This window comes from Atractosteus spatula, chromosome 12, assembly GCF_055471065.1.
Source record: "Atractosteus spatula isolate fAtrSpa1 chromosome 12, fAtrSpa1.hap1, whole genome shotgun sequence".
Taxonomy (NCBI): domain Eukaryota; kingdom Metazoa; phylum Chordata; class Actinopteri; order Semionotiformes; family Lepisosteidae; genus Atractosteus; species Atractosteus spatula.
Genome location: NC_142717.1, coordinates 41,213,351 through 41,230,055, shown reverse-complemented (window position 1 = coordinate 41,230,055; position 16,705 = coordinate 41,213,351).

Here is a 16,705-nt window from a genome sequence, read left to right as displayed (position 1 = left end):
GTGGTTATCTACAATGCCTGCTGAATTGGGTCTCTCTGGGACCAGGGGTGCAGACATCTGATCATAATTAAGTGAGATCATAACAAAAGGTTTTTTTTCTTTTAAATCTTCCATATGGTTCTTGCAGGTGGTAAAAATGTGTTGAGTTCATGAAACTTTGATGGGTTCCACAATGTTGAGTGACCCTCAGAGAGCAATGAGTAATTATTTATGCCCACACCAATTTTCATGCACACAACTGACTTTCTAAAGCATGTAGCCAGCTGTGCTAATGTCCTCTAAGTTCCTAGAGATTCCAGGATGTTTCCATTATCTCAGTTTTAGGACAGTGGATGAAGTATGTGATTTAATTATTAGTAATGAAGGTACCCAGGAACTTGAAACTGCTAACCATCTCAACAGCCACCCCATTGATGTGAATAGGGGTATGGTCCCCACTCTGCTTTCTAAAATAGATGACCAGTTCTTTGGTTTTGCTGATGTTGAGGAAGAGATTATTGTCAAGGCACCACTCCACCAGGTTCTTGACCACATCCCTGTAGTCTGTCTCATCATTAACGGTGACTCGGCCAATGATGGTAATGTCATCACATTGGCATATTTGTAGATGGAGATGGAGCTGCGTCTGACCACACAATCTTGGGTAAACAAGAAAAAAGCACAGGGATAATTTGACAGCTCTGAGGGGCACCTATTTTGATGGCCCGCATGGAAGAAAGCATTCTATCGACCCTCACAGTCTGTGGTCTGCCAAACAACATGCAATACTTGCTATTGCTAAGTAAGAGTGTATGTAAGAGAAGGTGATGTCCCAAAAGCTTGAATTATACAGTACTGTATGTGTTTGGAGGAATTGTTTAAAATGGCTAAAAACAGAAAATAGGAGACTGTTTTGTATCTTACAAAATGTACTAAATATACTGTAAACAATGCTAGATGTAAATAGGAAGGTCCAAGGAAGGTCACAAAATATTGTATTGCTTTTATACTGGTATACAATTGAGCTGATTTTAAGGCCTATACATTTCTCCAATAGTTTCAGGTTTTTTGATTCTTTAGTTTTACAGATTAACCTCAAATATACCTAAATTGTTTATCTAATCACCTAAATTACCTAATGTATTTTCTTAGCGATGGACTTTGCAGCCCTGTCTAGGGTATTTTCTGTCTTGCACCCGTTGTCTGCCAAGTTGGGCTCTGGCTCACTGTGATGCAATATTGGACTAAGCAGCTATTTTCAAATGGATGAATGGGTGAAATTACTTGCTACAAGTGAACTGGACATAGTCCCAGCTGTATCATTTTCACTGTTGTCTGACCAATGCTTGGCTTATGAGATCAATGATTTAAATGATGATTGAAAATAGATGGAATATTGATGAAAATACAACTACCGAAAATGAAGAAGTTACTATTTATATTAAGCAATAATATTCTGTGGAATTGAATTAACACTAACCCTGGCACTGCTTAGCTTTGTTACTTCAAGGTTGAGGGAATACATTGGAAATGGGCTTCTTGATATGCAGCATGTCATCCGGAGTCTGTGACACAAACCAGGACATTGAAAATGGGATGAAATGCAGAAATCACACATCTGAAAGATGACCGACATATGAGGAAGGATATACTACACCTGCTACCCTTCCTGTGAACCACCATGTTAACCTGGATGCTAACTGCATGATGAATCAAGGCTGTGACTCCTGATTCTGGAGCAACCGAATGGCATCAGTTTTACATTGTGATGTCTACCCTCGGTGTCCTGTAGACCCACAAATGTTTATAAAATGTCTTTACAGGGGTAAACTGTTTGCAGTCCCTGGCCTCATGAATCTGGATTCCTCTGTTCCAGTTTGCGAACAATATCCTACCATCATCACCATTATTTGAGGTTCCATTCCTGGCCAAAATGTGTTTATATCTTGAACAGCCATTTCTTCTGACCCACTACACTTTGACAAATCAGACCTCAGACCTCATGCTGAACTTTACAGATGTGTTGCCATTCTCAAGGAGGAAGCCAGTAATGAAAAAATCTCAGCTCCTGCATGTTTGTGAGAAGTCACATCATCATCCCATCACATCAATTTCAGGGTCTTGGTGGCCCAGTTTTTTATAGAAGCCAATTAACCTACAAGCAATGGACTGCTTGAGGAAACTCCCATACAGTAGGAAACACACACAAAGGGAGAACTTATGTGTGTCACACTACAGTAGGTTGGCAGGTAGACATGGGTGAAGCTAACTCAGACCAAAACTTTAAAATCCTGTCACTGTTTGGAACGTGATACTGCAAAGGGTTTAGTTATATGGGACAAAATTGGTCCAAATGCAAAGTGTTATACCTGGTACAAACCCATTACGGTACATAGCCCAGCCAAAACCATCCCAACTCTCAAGCACAGTGGAGGCAACATTATGTTATAATGTTGCTCTCACTAGCAGTGACCACAAAGCTTGCTAAGATTCATGGGAAAATAAATTGAACAAAGGGAAGGAAAGGAAAGCCTGCTTCAGTCTACTAAAGATGTAAAACCGGACAGAAATTCACATTTGCACAGGACAATGATCCAAAGCATAAGAGCAAAGCTGAACTGGAGTTGTTTAACAAGAAGAAAATGAATGTCTATAGGTGACACAGTCAAAGTACTTTGAACTTGAATCCAACAGAAAATCTGTGGGGACTTCAAAGTTGCATCAAAAATCCCAAAGCAACTTCATGGAGCTTGAGCCAGTTTGCAAAGAAGATTGGACAAAATCTGCACCAGGGTGGCATGCAAATGGAAATGTTAAGACTTATCTAGAAAAACTCACAGCTGTAGTTACTACAAGTTATCCTTGTAGTTATCAAGGATGTTTCTACCAACATATTTTAGTTTTTTTTATTTTCTTAGCCTTTTTTGCTGACATCTAATTTATTTCACTCATAAATGTGTTCAGTTTGAGCATTCAAATCTTGAATAAAAATGTTCAGTTAATAAAACGTGTATATATCATGTGCAGTGCAACACATAGGGACATCTTTGGAAGGGTTGGGAAGGTATGTGAGGGAATATACTGTGTATACGGACAATTGGATTGTTTGGTTCAGCTGTCCCTGGGAGGCTTCTGTAGGGAGAAGCCATTCCAATGCTTGATAATCAGGTGTAGTCACTCAGTGAAATTGAGATTGACAGGCCTCAATTGAGTACACCTGTTGACAGAGCTGATGAGCGGCACCTGGATTAAGCTGGAAGGAACAGGGAAGAAGAGTCTCTTTTAGATGAAAAGGCCAGAGAAGAGAAACTGCTAGACAAGTAGGTAAAAAACTTTGTTAAATTATTGTTCTTTAGAGATTTGGAATTAGTTTAACCTCTTGTATAGTTAGGGAAAAAGTTTCTAGAAAAGTATAGTAAAGGATTTAATACAACTTGTGTTTTTGTTTAGCTTATTTTGGTTTAAAGAAAAGAATTGCTGCTAAAATTAACTTTCCAGCATAACTTTAAATAAACAAGCAATTTTTTTGATTGGCCATTGGACAAGGGTGTGAATACTTTTTCTTTTTGGTCCAGAGAAGGTAAGGTAATTCATGATGTTTTGGAGCATACTGCAGATCTGTACAGTTCGTTATTATTTTTCCATTTTCTCACTGACCTGCATTATTTGAACTTTGACCTCAACCTTAGAGGTTCCTCTTCAACATGATGAATGTGTCTGAACACTCTCAAACCACCATCAAAGTCAAAAGTGCAGGTGGAGGCTGGGAAGGAGGATACTCCAAACACAAAAAAAGAAAGGTTATCTGAGCTGCCTTCCCCCTTCTTTTCTGTTTGTTTATTATGTTGCAAGTTATAATTTTAGAAATAAAACCAGAAAAGTGAACACTTAGTATCATAAGTTCCAAAACATGTCCAACCAAAAAAAAGTAACTAAGTAAATTAAGTTGTGACATAAAACACTTTTACTGTTTCTGCTTTTTTACTACATCTTTTCTCCTGTCTACAGTGTTGCTTTAGCTAACTGACTTCTGCAGCACCAGCATTAATAAAATACACCCACAGTACATGCGTAGGACACCACTAGCATACAACTCCAGCTGCATTGACCGAACCTGCATAAGCCTAGCTCGATATTAGAAGAGGAATGGCACTGGAGCCCGATCATTATCAGCAAGTTTGACTTCTCAAAGCTGTAAAACTTCTCGTCCCAGCCTGCCTTCCTCCACATTACTGATACCTTGTGCAAAATAACTAACTATCCCACATGATGACTTTTTATGTCAAGCATCACCAATGTCATGCCCAAGCATTGTAATGTATTAGTATCATTGTTTAATTATTGAAATACATACATTGTTATGAACACAATCAAATTCATTGTGGCACTACTAGTGTTGCTAATGGTCACAACTGAAAATCATATATTGACCTGTGTTTTTTTTTTTTGCTGAAGGCAATTAGATGGTAAAAAATGTTAGGTGAAGGAACCAGGATTCTTATAATTCAACCCACACACTCTGTGCTAGTCAAATTTTTATGTTCGGCTGCTGTCACAGTTCATTTAATGAAAGTATGGCGATCATGTCATGTGAATAAATAAAATGAAATCTGAATAATTTTTAAGTTCGAAATAGTCTTACCCTTGTTTCAGCTATCTGCCAGATATATCAGCTACCATGTGGAAGGACTGCTACAGGTGTGAAGAAGGGAAAGTTGTTTTCAGGAGCTTTTCAATAGATTGATTGATTCATTTCAGCAGAATTAAAGCCTAAAGATAAATGACACATTCAAGAGAGGCTCTGGGCAGCTGGGAAGGCAAATAAAAAGTCAATGAAAAGCCATACAAGGAAAAACCAATAAAGCTGTATAATGATGTAATGAATACTGCATTAAAATGCAAAAATTACTACCCTACAGCAAGCATATTCAATCAGTGTGTTGGCTTAAAAGACCATGAATAAAATATAAATAATTTCATAGTATAATTTCAAAATTTCTATAATGTTATTATTTGTTGCTTATACATACTGTATTTGTATACTGCTCACTGTTTACTGTAACAGGGCTCTACTGTAGTTGTACTGTATAATGATCAGGTAACAGTGATGTCTCTCCCCAGAGAGCGCAGGAGTGTTTGGATTGCCCAGATGAGAAGCATGCCTTGACTGCCTAGCAGTTTGCTGTTCATCATGCCATAATCCCTGGGTGCTCACAGGTGTTCCCGAGATGCGAGCTTGAATTGGATTGAGATTGAGATGTTCTGCATCCACTGTAAGGCAAAATAGTCTGCAGTGAACTGTTCAGTTGCATAAGTAAATAATGCAACTGCCCAGTCTCTTAGAGAAAAAAAAAAACAACTAAACTTTCATTATAATCCCCATTCTTAGAACCAAAAACATAATACGCATGAAAAACTCCGAGAAGAATGAACTCTGATGTGGACGATGTGATGTCATCCATTCATTATCAGAAAGCCACCGATTACAGGTAGCGAAACAAAGCCTGTCCTTCAAGCGTAGGGCACAAGGCCTGGGAAGCCAGTTTACCTCAGGGTATAGACATGGCCAATTTACAGATGCCAGTTTTTTGGGATCTGGGATGAAACTTCAGCACCTGGAGAAAACCCCCACGAGCACAAGGGGAAATTAAACTCAGGATCCAGGAGCTGTGAGGCAGCTTTGCTCGGGGGCTCTCTTCACAGCTTTAATTACAAGACAATATGTAAAATAAGTTAAAAAGAAGTAAAATGATGACATAATTTACCATGGCACCATGGTATTGATTTAAGATGTTTGCACAGCCTCCCTGACTTTAGAGTATGTTTTACAGTAATTCTGACGCTGCAAATGCTTTTAAAGGAGCATTATTTAATGCTTACCTCTTGACCAACAAGGTATTACTGTTAAATTAATTCATTACTTAGAAAGGCCTGGACTTTCTATTTTTAACAAAAACTTATAATCAAAATTACTTTTCCTGACACCTTTGTTAAGAGAAAACCCCAAGCCTCTTGGAAGGGCTGTGGGCTGGTAATTGTGCACAGACTCTTTTACTGTCCCAGTTTTTAAATCAATCAATTACATGGTATTAAATCTCATTTCTAAGTTGTCTCTAGTATCTTCTGTATACATATATTCTGTGTTTTTTGAAGAGTTTTATGCCATCGCTAGTGCTTGAGATATTAATTTTTTAGGAGATGTAATGTTAACTGACCTCACTGCTCTTATCTGGCAGAATTCTGTGTGAACTATTCTTCTGAATTGTTTTGGATTTACTGAGCATGCAAACATGCCAAGTCATGACTAATGCACTGTCTGTTAGGGTCAGGACATCTAGCCATTTGTTTTGATCTGGGGAGTCCACCAACCTAAACTCGTTATTAAGCTTTGCAACATCAGGTCTGTTTTCCCAATCTGTTTTAAATTCTCATTAATCTTCTAAAAATTAAAGGCAACAAGACTCGAGGACACCGTAATGCCTTGCAATTACACCCTTTATTGTATTTTAGATTGCTAGGCTCCAGATAATGATATTATATAGTACATCACTCCTCTTGGTACAACAAATCTCGCTCGATGCATCTCATCTACTGTACGTAAACCTGCATGTTGATAAGGGTCACAGGCCTGTCTGTTATTTTACTTGCCTTCAAGCAACACCAGCAATCCTACAGTAATGCAGGGACTGTCACCAGGTCTGCTGTTTTAGGTAAACTAATTGGAAAAGGGAAGAACAATGCTACAACTGTTTTATCGACAGTTCCTCAACACTTAAATCGATCTGAGAGCAGCACTCTAGAAGAGTCTGTGCAATTGTTTTTTTTTTTAATTTGTTTGATCTGAAATAAATAACATCTGTAGTAATTATTTATGTACCTGTAAACTTAATAAATCTCACCTTACAGAGGTCCATGCTTTCTATACTTAATTACTTTACTTACTTATCTCCTTACTTCCTTATTTATATTACTTTACTTACATGCTTTACTTACTGACTTACTTTACATACAGTACTTACCTCTTTAATTCCTTACTTAATTTACTTACTGACTTTTCTTACTGTAGCTTACGTAATTTACTTTCTTTATTTACTGTAGATAGATACTTTATTGTCCGCTACTGCGGGCATTTGTCTTTGGCTTCTCCCATAAAAGTACAAAAACACAAGCAAAACATAAAATCACATAAATCATAATAACAGTACACAATATGTACTGTAAACGCATAGATAAGTAAATACTGTAAATAAATTACTCACTTGCTTACTTTCTTTACATATTTACTTACTTTCCTACTTACTATACTTAGTACTTTCTTTGCTTACTTTACTGAGATACCAGCTATCTGTAATGATCACTAAAATGAAACCCACCAGATGTTCCTTGGATCTTGTTCTCATGTCCCTGCTGTGTTGCAAATTTTGCAATTCTCTGTACCACTGTATTGCATGTTATAAATGGATCATTTAAGTCTGCAATTGTTCCCTGAGCTATTAAACTTCCAATTATTACCACCTTGTTAAAAAAACAGAATTTAGACTCCAGCCTGCTCAGTAATAATCAACTGATATCTAATGTATTGTTGTGGGAAAGGTTTAGGAATGGGCTGTTTCTGTTCATTTAGACTTACAGTACTTAAAAATAAGCTGTATGGGTTTCTCCAGTCTCAATTCCAATCCTTGCCTAGGTCAGAAACACCTGCATCTCCAAAAATAGCACTCAGCAGTACAGTTAGTACTGATGAGTGCTATTTTTTTTATCTTTTATTGTTGTGCTAGACCTTAATGCTACTTTTAACAGTGTTGATCAAACCAACAAAGAGCATGAAGAAATGATTAGAGCAGTTGTTAGTATCACTGGAAGTTCTTTAGTATGGCATTAAACAAGATTTCATTGATCGAAAAGAGTTTGTTCAAATTTGTCATTGCTCCTCCTCAGCAATATTTGCCATACATCTAACTTTCCCTCAGGCTGTTTTTGGTCCAATTCACTTTAGCATTGTATGTTACCACTGGGTCAATTTTTTGGATACTACATCAGTTTTAATTTCTATGTGTTTCTGCTGAAAACATCCAAACGTTCTGTATGTTCACATGAAATCTAACATTAATCAAGCATCATCTGCCTTGTCACACTGCTTATATGGTGTTGAAAATTGGATGCAGCATAACATTTTACATCTGAACTCTGAGAGCTCTTATGTTGACTGGCTTTCCTTACCAACTCCTCAAATGTTACAACATTTAATTAGGTTTTTGATGATCCTAGAATCAGTCTAAGTAATGATGCATGCAATGTTTGCAGTGTGGGGGTGTCTGTCATCTTCCTAACATTACAAATATCCATACAGATCCTGAGATGAGATTTGGATTTGGAGGAAGGCATAGTGGTTCGCAGCAGGTGTAGGCTGTAGTAGTTCAGGTGGGGAGCTGTGTCAGCGTGTGCAGGCTACAAAGGAACAAGTAATAGGTAGTAATAGGTTTATTCCATGCTTCTTCAGGCTGAAATGTTGTTTTCTTTCTTCTCTTTTATAACATATATTGTAACGAATACGCCCCTGCGCATTACAGGGATCTTGGCCGCCCGGGCTGAGGAGGGCATTCTTTAGCTCAGCCAGCAAGACACCAGAGACCCAGGTTCGCGCCTGTGTGGTGAGTGACAAACTGGGGAGGGAGCGGGGAGGACACAAGCCCAAGAACCCAAATCCGTTACACTATTCAAAAATGTTCTTCAGAAGTTGCAGCAAGCTCAGGACTCATGTACTTAGATTCTAAACAAAAATAAAACACATGAATGTTATGCATGCAGCTCTCAGTGCTTCTGCAGGGATTGGACCCCTGGTGCAAGCAGGCTCTGAGCACACACAGAGCTATTCCTTGAAACATAAGACAGGTCCACCAAGCCAAAAGACTGGTTTAACTGTGTAGATTTAGGAGACATTCAGTGTCATTACTTTCATAAATAGCTCAGTGCATGACTACTGTACATATCACCTGTTGTACTGTAGCAGTAGGGTATAAATGGTTTACCTCCTGACTATCACAGTCAGCAGATAACACCCTACACAAACTACTTGTTATTATTATTACACCACAGAGTCATCCATTTGTTTTTTTATTGTTCTAAAAATAATTATACTGACAGCAATTACAGTATTTCTATAAATTGCAGTGGTATCACATTATCCTGTTCTGCCCATTATTCATTATCCTGTTGATTTTTTTTTTATCACAGTACACATGAGATTTACCTATTGTTAAACAATAGTACTGCACAATGATGGACTGCTTCAGTAGGCTGGAAACTGGACACCAACATTAGTCTTTTTAAGTGCCATTAACTTGCCCTATTTCACTAATGACTTAAAAGATCAATTAAAAAATAGGATGGGGATGAATTGAAACGCTTGTTAAAAAAATCCCTGTGTGGTCAGAAAAATAGCCTGTGGTTTTATCTGCCTCTTGATGGAGCAAGGTCAAACCTTTTTAACTATTTTAGGCTGCCACAGTCTTTCTGGCTCTTCATTAATCACTGGTTTCTGCATGCGGGAAGAGTATCTTGACTCACAAGTAGGGAAAACGGTGTTCTCTGTCTCTTCCAGGAATTAACTGCTGAGGCCTGGGAACACTGGGCCACAGACAAGTGTCAGCAAATATACAATTTCTGCCTCTAAGACTGTTAGGGTGACATTAGCACTCCTTTTCAGTATTCGCTAAAATATTTTAACTACACATCCAGAGTCATTTTAGCTGACCTGTAAATGGACACCAAGATCAATCTCACAGCAAATACATACTGTATGAATGTAGAAAGCCACGATGACTGAAACTACTAAGAAATGGAATTAAATTAAGATGGATGCTTACTCAATAGTTTGTACTCACAACATACAGTACAGTACCACTCAGAGGCAGAACTATGTTCTCTTCATGCTTCTCAGTACGAGTAGCGGTGTTAAATCTGAATTCCCCATTGGGCTTGCATACAGCCCATGGACACGTGAACAGTTATAAACAAGATGGTCCTTCTATCCCATTTGGTACTTAGAAGCTAGGAGCTACACCAGACGACAAGATTGAAAGAAGACGGGGCACATGTTTGGGTGGCTAGTGTTATACTCTTACCACCTTCAAACCACATGATTTCAAATGCACTTCTACGCTGTTTCCACTGATTTGTGTTTCACTGTCGATTCTAAAGAAATCCACCGGGTTGGCCTTATCTATCTGGCATACTGTACCTGAAGGATCTACCTTAATTCAGTGGGTGGAGTAATTTTGCAGATCTCCACCTGATATGCTATGCCGTGGTGCTGCTGGTGCATGATGACTGCTGTATGAGGTTCAGGAGGTGGGTGCTGCGCTTTAGTATTGAGTGAAACAAGTCTTCTCCTGCATCAGAAATACAGATCCACCACAAGAATACACATACTGTAGGTATGTACACATACATTTCTGCAGCACAGTGCAGACAAGAACCACAGCAAGCAGAAAAAAATTAGAACGTCTTTATGCCCTCTCATACTATAACTTCAGTCAGCCCAAAACTCCTGTTTCCTGAGCACTAGTTCGAGTGTTTGGTACAGTATATTCATGTCAAAAGCAGGCCTGTCCCCACCGCCACCAAAATGGGTTGTTTACATCCCAAACATTCACCAGGATTTGGCAGACCTGTATTTCAAGAAAAATTAAGCCTTTTTGTTCCAAGAAAAAAGATCTCCCAAGGATTAATTTAGTTGTTTTAAGCAGGAAATTAGCCAAAACAAATCTCTACAGTCATTCTGTTTGTTTAATGCATATGCTAGTACATCAATAACAAAACAATGCAGACCTTGTTTCCATAATACCAGAACATTGAGCATTCTGTGCTTCTGCTTTATTAAAGATTTTGGCTAGTTCTCAAGTTAGCTAGTGATGGGTCATTCATCTGGAACACACACATGAAAAGAGTTTGTAATTATTCCGTCTTAAGAATTCTGTTTTTTGACAGCCCTGTGGAAATTCAGCTGGCAGTATTCCACTTGGTTTCACAGCAATAGAATCAGGCTGCCCGATTAAGCAACTGCTTGCACTGAAAGTACTTAATACCCCTGCTGGAAGGAAAGGGCTTGCTGGGAGTTGAGATCACTGCTATACTGTACTATTATAAAAATATGAAATTACAGTTCAAAATCTTACAGGTGAAAGATGCGTGCTTTTGTACTTTGTTCTTTCCTTGGATTTGAGGCTGGTAGAAAGCAGGTAGAAATCGGTCTGTTATGTTTCAGAAACACACTGTCCTGTCCCAGGTCCTGACAGCAATCACATAGGACTGAGTAAAAATGTTATTTCTGTTAAAGGAGTGATGTTATTTTAAATGAGAGATTTTTTAAAACAATATTTGATTATCTGTGCTTATGCAGTAAAAATGGAAGAATTTTTAACGCTTTTATTTTTATACCTTTCTAAAGGTATTTGAATATTAATATTTGAGAACTTTTTTTCTGTCAGTGGATGTCTTTTTTCCTCTATTTGTATGTATATTTGTGTGTCATTTAATTTAAAAGTTTTGAAAAGTGATCAATTTTATTTAAAAAAATGCTTTTAAAAAGCAGGTGATTGCATATTTATAACGTTACTATTAAATTAAATGTCCCTATACTGTGTGAACAAAGTGAGAGCTGTGTCCGAATTCTTGGCATTAAGTTGAATTCATTCACTGTAGGCATCAGACTCCGTCAGGGCGTCAGGTAGGTTAATTGGCTTCTGGGAAAATTGGCCCTGGGTGAGAGCGTACAGTATATGTGTGTGTGTCTTTGTGGCTGAGTGCCTACCCTGTGATGGACTGGTGTCCCATCCAGGGTGTACCCTGCCTTCCACCCATTACTTACTGAGACATTGTATGTACCAGCTCCACTGCAATACTGACCTGGAAGAAGAGCTTAAAAATTGATGGGTGGATGGATGAATGGGCCTGAAATTTAAATTTTTTCAATAATTCTTGTTGTGTTCCTCACTAATTCTGTGAATGTGACCATAAACATAAAAAAACTACTGTCACTGTGTGTGATTTCTGCTATGCATGGGAACTCAAACCCCAAATGTTGCTGTTTAGCTTCACTGGGATTTATGAATAAGCAGAGAGAACAAGAACATTTTTTAAAATTTTTTGTTGTTGTTCTGGGATTTTGGACCCTAATGCTGATGATTATAGAATTGAGAGGCAGGCAGATCAAAGCGTATAATATTGTAAAGTGGGCTATTCATATTATTGCCATCGATTTTACGACCATTTAAAACTGCATTACATGATTAAAAATATTGAATATTTTCTACTCCTCCTGGCAGATTTGGAAAACAATTGTGACATAATTAGATTTCATTTGGAAAAAAGGCTATTAATTATGCAGCTTTAAAGAAGGGGAAAGTGAAAAGATACTGATGAATAATTCAGAGGTTTTATTTGGGCTTCTACCTTACTGTCTGTGTTGTGGCTACAGGCAGGTTCATTCTGTGGCTCTTGCTTTTCAGTTTTTTTTTGCGGGTTTGAACAATAAAATAATGTATTTATTATTAATTTATAATTTATTATGTTTAAGTTTTTCTGTCATTTAGCCTTAACATATTCAGACACTAAGAACGTCTGAAGAGCTTGAAAAACAGATCAGAAGTGGCAATTCAAGCTCTTTTCCAGTACTTGGGAAATTACATGCCTCCAAAAATATTCTGCTTCCCAGAAGTGCAGAATATAATTTAGGTAACGCAGCTCTACTATTAAATATTACTGACAAATAATATTAATTAAAAAATAATCTTCTGAAATTCTTATTCTATAACAATGAAGGGGAGAGTGGGCTAAAATATATCTCTGGATAATGAACTTCCCCACACGTATGTCTTTTCTTCACTCAAATGATGCCCAACGAACATGTTCACATAACTTGGTTTTGTGAGAAGCATTTTAAAAAGAGTATGACATATTCCGCATTTTACACTTTAGTAACGTGATAATTTTACAACGGCCTGTCATGAATTCTTACACAATAAGCAATAGTTTCATGGAGACATCACAAAAAGTGAAATAATTGTACCCACAATTAAACAGGAACAAAAGAAAAACATTAAAGGGTGGCACAGTGGTTAGCATTGCTTCCTGGCTGCTCTGAGGTCCTGGGTTCAATTCCTAGGGTGCTAGTTTGTGTCTGTGTGTGCCCGAGATGGACTGGCGTCCCACTTACAGTAGGGTGTATCCTGCCTTTCGCCTGTTGCTTGCCAGGATAGACTCTGGCTCCTCCTTGATGCTGTATTGGATAAAGTGGTTAGAAAATGTTTGGAAGGATGGAAAAACATGAAACAGATAAGTTTATGTGTCTTGTTGACTATAATCTGAATAACACTCAGAACAAAGTGATTTCGTATAATTAAAATAAGTATGGAAAACATTAGAGTTTCAGTTATCACACTCCATGTGATTATTTATTTTGTAAATCAACCTCTGGCATGAATTTCTCTGGTGTGCTATATAGTTCATCCTGGGAGGGATTTCTGAGCATTCCTTCAGGAAGAACTGCTCTAGTCCCTTCAATTTGTGAGTTTGTATCACATCTGATAAACTGGATTGAGGCATGGAGATTGAGATCGCCACTTAAAATAGTCACATTATGAGCAGTTAACTATTTTGTGGAAAAAAACCAACATTCAATAATCGGATGCTTTGTGAATGTTTATTAATTATTTAAGTGTAATAAGTTTAGAGGTTAAGGGGTGGCCTCCTGGCCAGCAGCATTAACAGGAGAAGCAGCAGGGATAGTACACAGGTAATAGAAAAGAAACTTAGCCAGATTGTGAAGAGGGAATGTTAAGAAAAACAAACACAGTGGGACAAAATTGAATGGAAGCTCCTGGCAATAACAGTAGTGACAACCCAGCCCCCTAAACTGAACTGCCCTGCCCCCTCAGTTTTAGACAAAAGGATTTTTTAACACTTTTGCTTACTTAACTTGCGCCCTAAAAATAGTTGTACTTCGTCAATGGTCAGATAACTACACTCACCCCGCATTCATAGTTACCGCATCGTGCTGTTTGATGTGCAGGAGGGCCATCCGTCCAGGAATGGCACATATTACACAGTGTCTACTTTATTGGGTGTCAACATTATTGCGATCTTGTTTGCTCAGGTGGACCGATTCCTTGCGATAGTTTATCCTTATACTTACAATTGTTATATAACTAAGACTGTAGTTATATAATCTGTGCTTTCTGTTGGTTTTACAACTATTTTTTCTTAAGGATTCAGAACCTCGTTACTGTTGATGTAGCTGCAAAAATGAATGCATATGGGATCTTATGGTCATATGGTCGCTCCACGCAATAATAATCGCGAGAGGGCTGATGAACGTGAAACTGTACTTCATGGCTAAGTTCCAGACTGCTCATCGTTTTCTTCTGTCATGAAACACTAATCGGTGTCATGGTTGCAAGATTTCATCCGAAAAAATCACCTACCCCCTCAGATTTTCAGACACCCCCCTACAGATTTTTCCCCTGGCACCACCCCTGGGTGAACAGAAATTTTGTTTTCCTTCTTTTTTGGTTGTTTAGTTTAAATATGTTTGTTTTATTCTGTAGTATGACATACTACATGTTCAATTATGCACAAAACAAAATTAATTAAGAATATATTTATTTGTTGTTGGTTTTTTTTTGGCACAGTCCACATACTGTATACTGCAGAATATAGACCAATAATGCATCAGGAGAATGTGAGACAAGTGGTATATTTTTCTCTCTCGTTATGCTTGTTTTCTCCTTATTGTTTGGAGCATAGTCCAAGTATAAAATGAATGCAACAAAAATGTGAAAAGAGGTTAGTGCAAAAGATGCATTTATACAGATGCAGCCATTCAAAACGAGCGGGCTATGCTGTGGTAAAACGCGGTGGGCGTGTTGCATCACAATGCATCATAACGCATCATACCATAAAATACCACAGTTATGAAAATAGTATCCAGAATCACCACCAGGTGGAGTTAATAAAGCTTAACCTCTCATGTACAGCATTTGAGCTGTCACCAGAAAACACATGGTAATTATAGTGATTTAAAACAGTTGGGTGAGATCGGTGTTGTCTGTTATTATCCCTCCAAACTTCAGTAAAAAAAACTCAATTTTTTTCAATCTGGATGTGTATTTTTGATCATGGTTGTGCTGGAATGTCCGATGTTGAATGAGCTTGAGCTTCAAACTAGATGTTTAGCCAAATTGCCCCAATCTTGATAAGGGCTCCAGAAACTGTAGATGCAAAACAGCCTCAAAACACGATAGACCTTCCCTCCATAGTTTGCAGTGAGTGTTTTCGTAACATGAACATCAGCTTCTTTTATGCCAGACTTAATGATGACAAGCATGTCCAAAAAGATATAGTCTTACACATCTGAATTGCTAATTTTTGTGGTTTTTCTCCAGAAGAGGCTTATTCCTTGCAACCTGGCCATAAAGGCCATACAGTATGAGATGTCGAATCATAACTTTTAACACATCCTGAAGAAGGTATCCTAAAAAAGTGCTGGAGATCTCAAGCTTATGCTTTTAGCTTAAAACATGCCTTCCAAATCATTTGTTTTATAACCCACAGTAGCCAGATACACTTGTGATATCTTCATGACACGGATGTCACTGTACCAGTAGTTTTATTTTTTTTTTAATCTTTATAATGGAGACTACAGTGGTAAGTAGTAGATTCACAATTTTGTGGATACTTTTATAACCATCTCTTAACTTGTGGATGTCAATGACCAATGCTATTACTACATGCTACTGCAGAAAAATGCACTTCCAAAGAGCAGAACTGTAGATTTGTTTTTGTTTAATTTTATTTAATGGGATCAAAGTATGACAACTATGGCTATGTGCTTTGCAATTCTATTTTGATTATGTTAAAATACTCCTATATTATACTCCTATAATATAATTGTTTCACACATGACACATCATCCAGTCTACAGCTATTATTCTGTATTATTTTTGTTTCCATTTCATTAGGACTGTGAATAAATCTGGAGGGCACAGTATGTTTGAGTTTTGTTCAGTGTATTTTACTACTACTATAAAGATTTCTAGGCTTTGATAATTTTTATATTGACTCCTTGACTCACAACAATGAGATCAATGCTGTAGAGAATTCACTATAAAAAACAAAAGCTTTGTACGCAAAAATCAAACAGATGTGTCATATTTCGGAGCCTAGCGACTTTATGGAGATTTAATGAAAGCTATGCATTTTAACAAAGAGAAATATTGCTTTTTATGAAACCTTGTCTTTTATTTTTTGTCATCGATTCTGAGTATGAAAAAGAAAAAGAACATTACACTACAACATTACCAATGACTAGACACTGATTCACCCTAGAGGCTAAGAGAGTGTGTAATAATTTATAAACTCCAAACCGCTGATTGAGAACACTACTCTGTTTTCAGTAAATGGAAGCAATTCTGAGACACTAAAGATAAGAAATTCCCTCAATACTAGCCCTCACTTTAAGCTTAAGAATCAGGTCTTTGCTCCATATCAACTTAGTCATGGCAAAAAAACTTATTCTGTTAGAAGGACTAGACAGAAGCACAGAAATTCCTTATAAAAATTACTGTATCAATAGCTATATCCAGTATATTTACTATATGCAAAATACAAAGACATACTTCAATTTCTAGTAATTTTAGAAACATTACAGCTAAATCAAATTACTCTG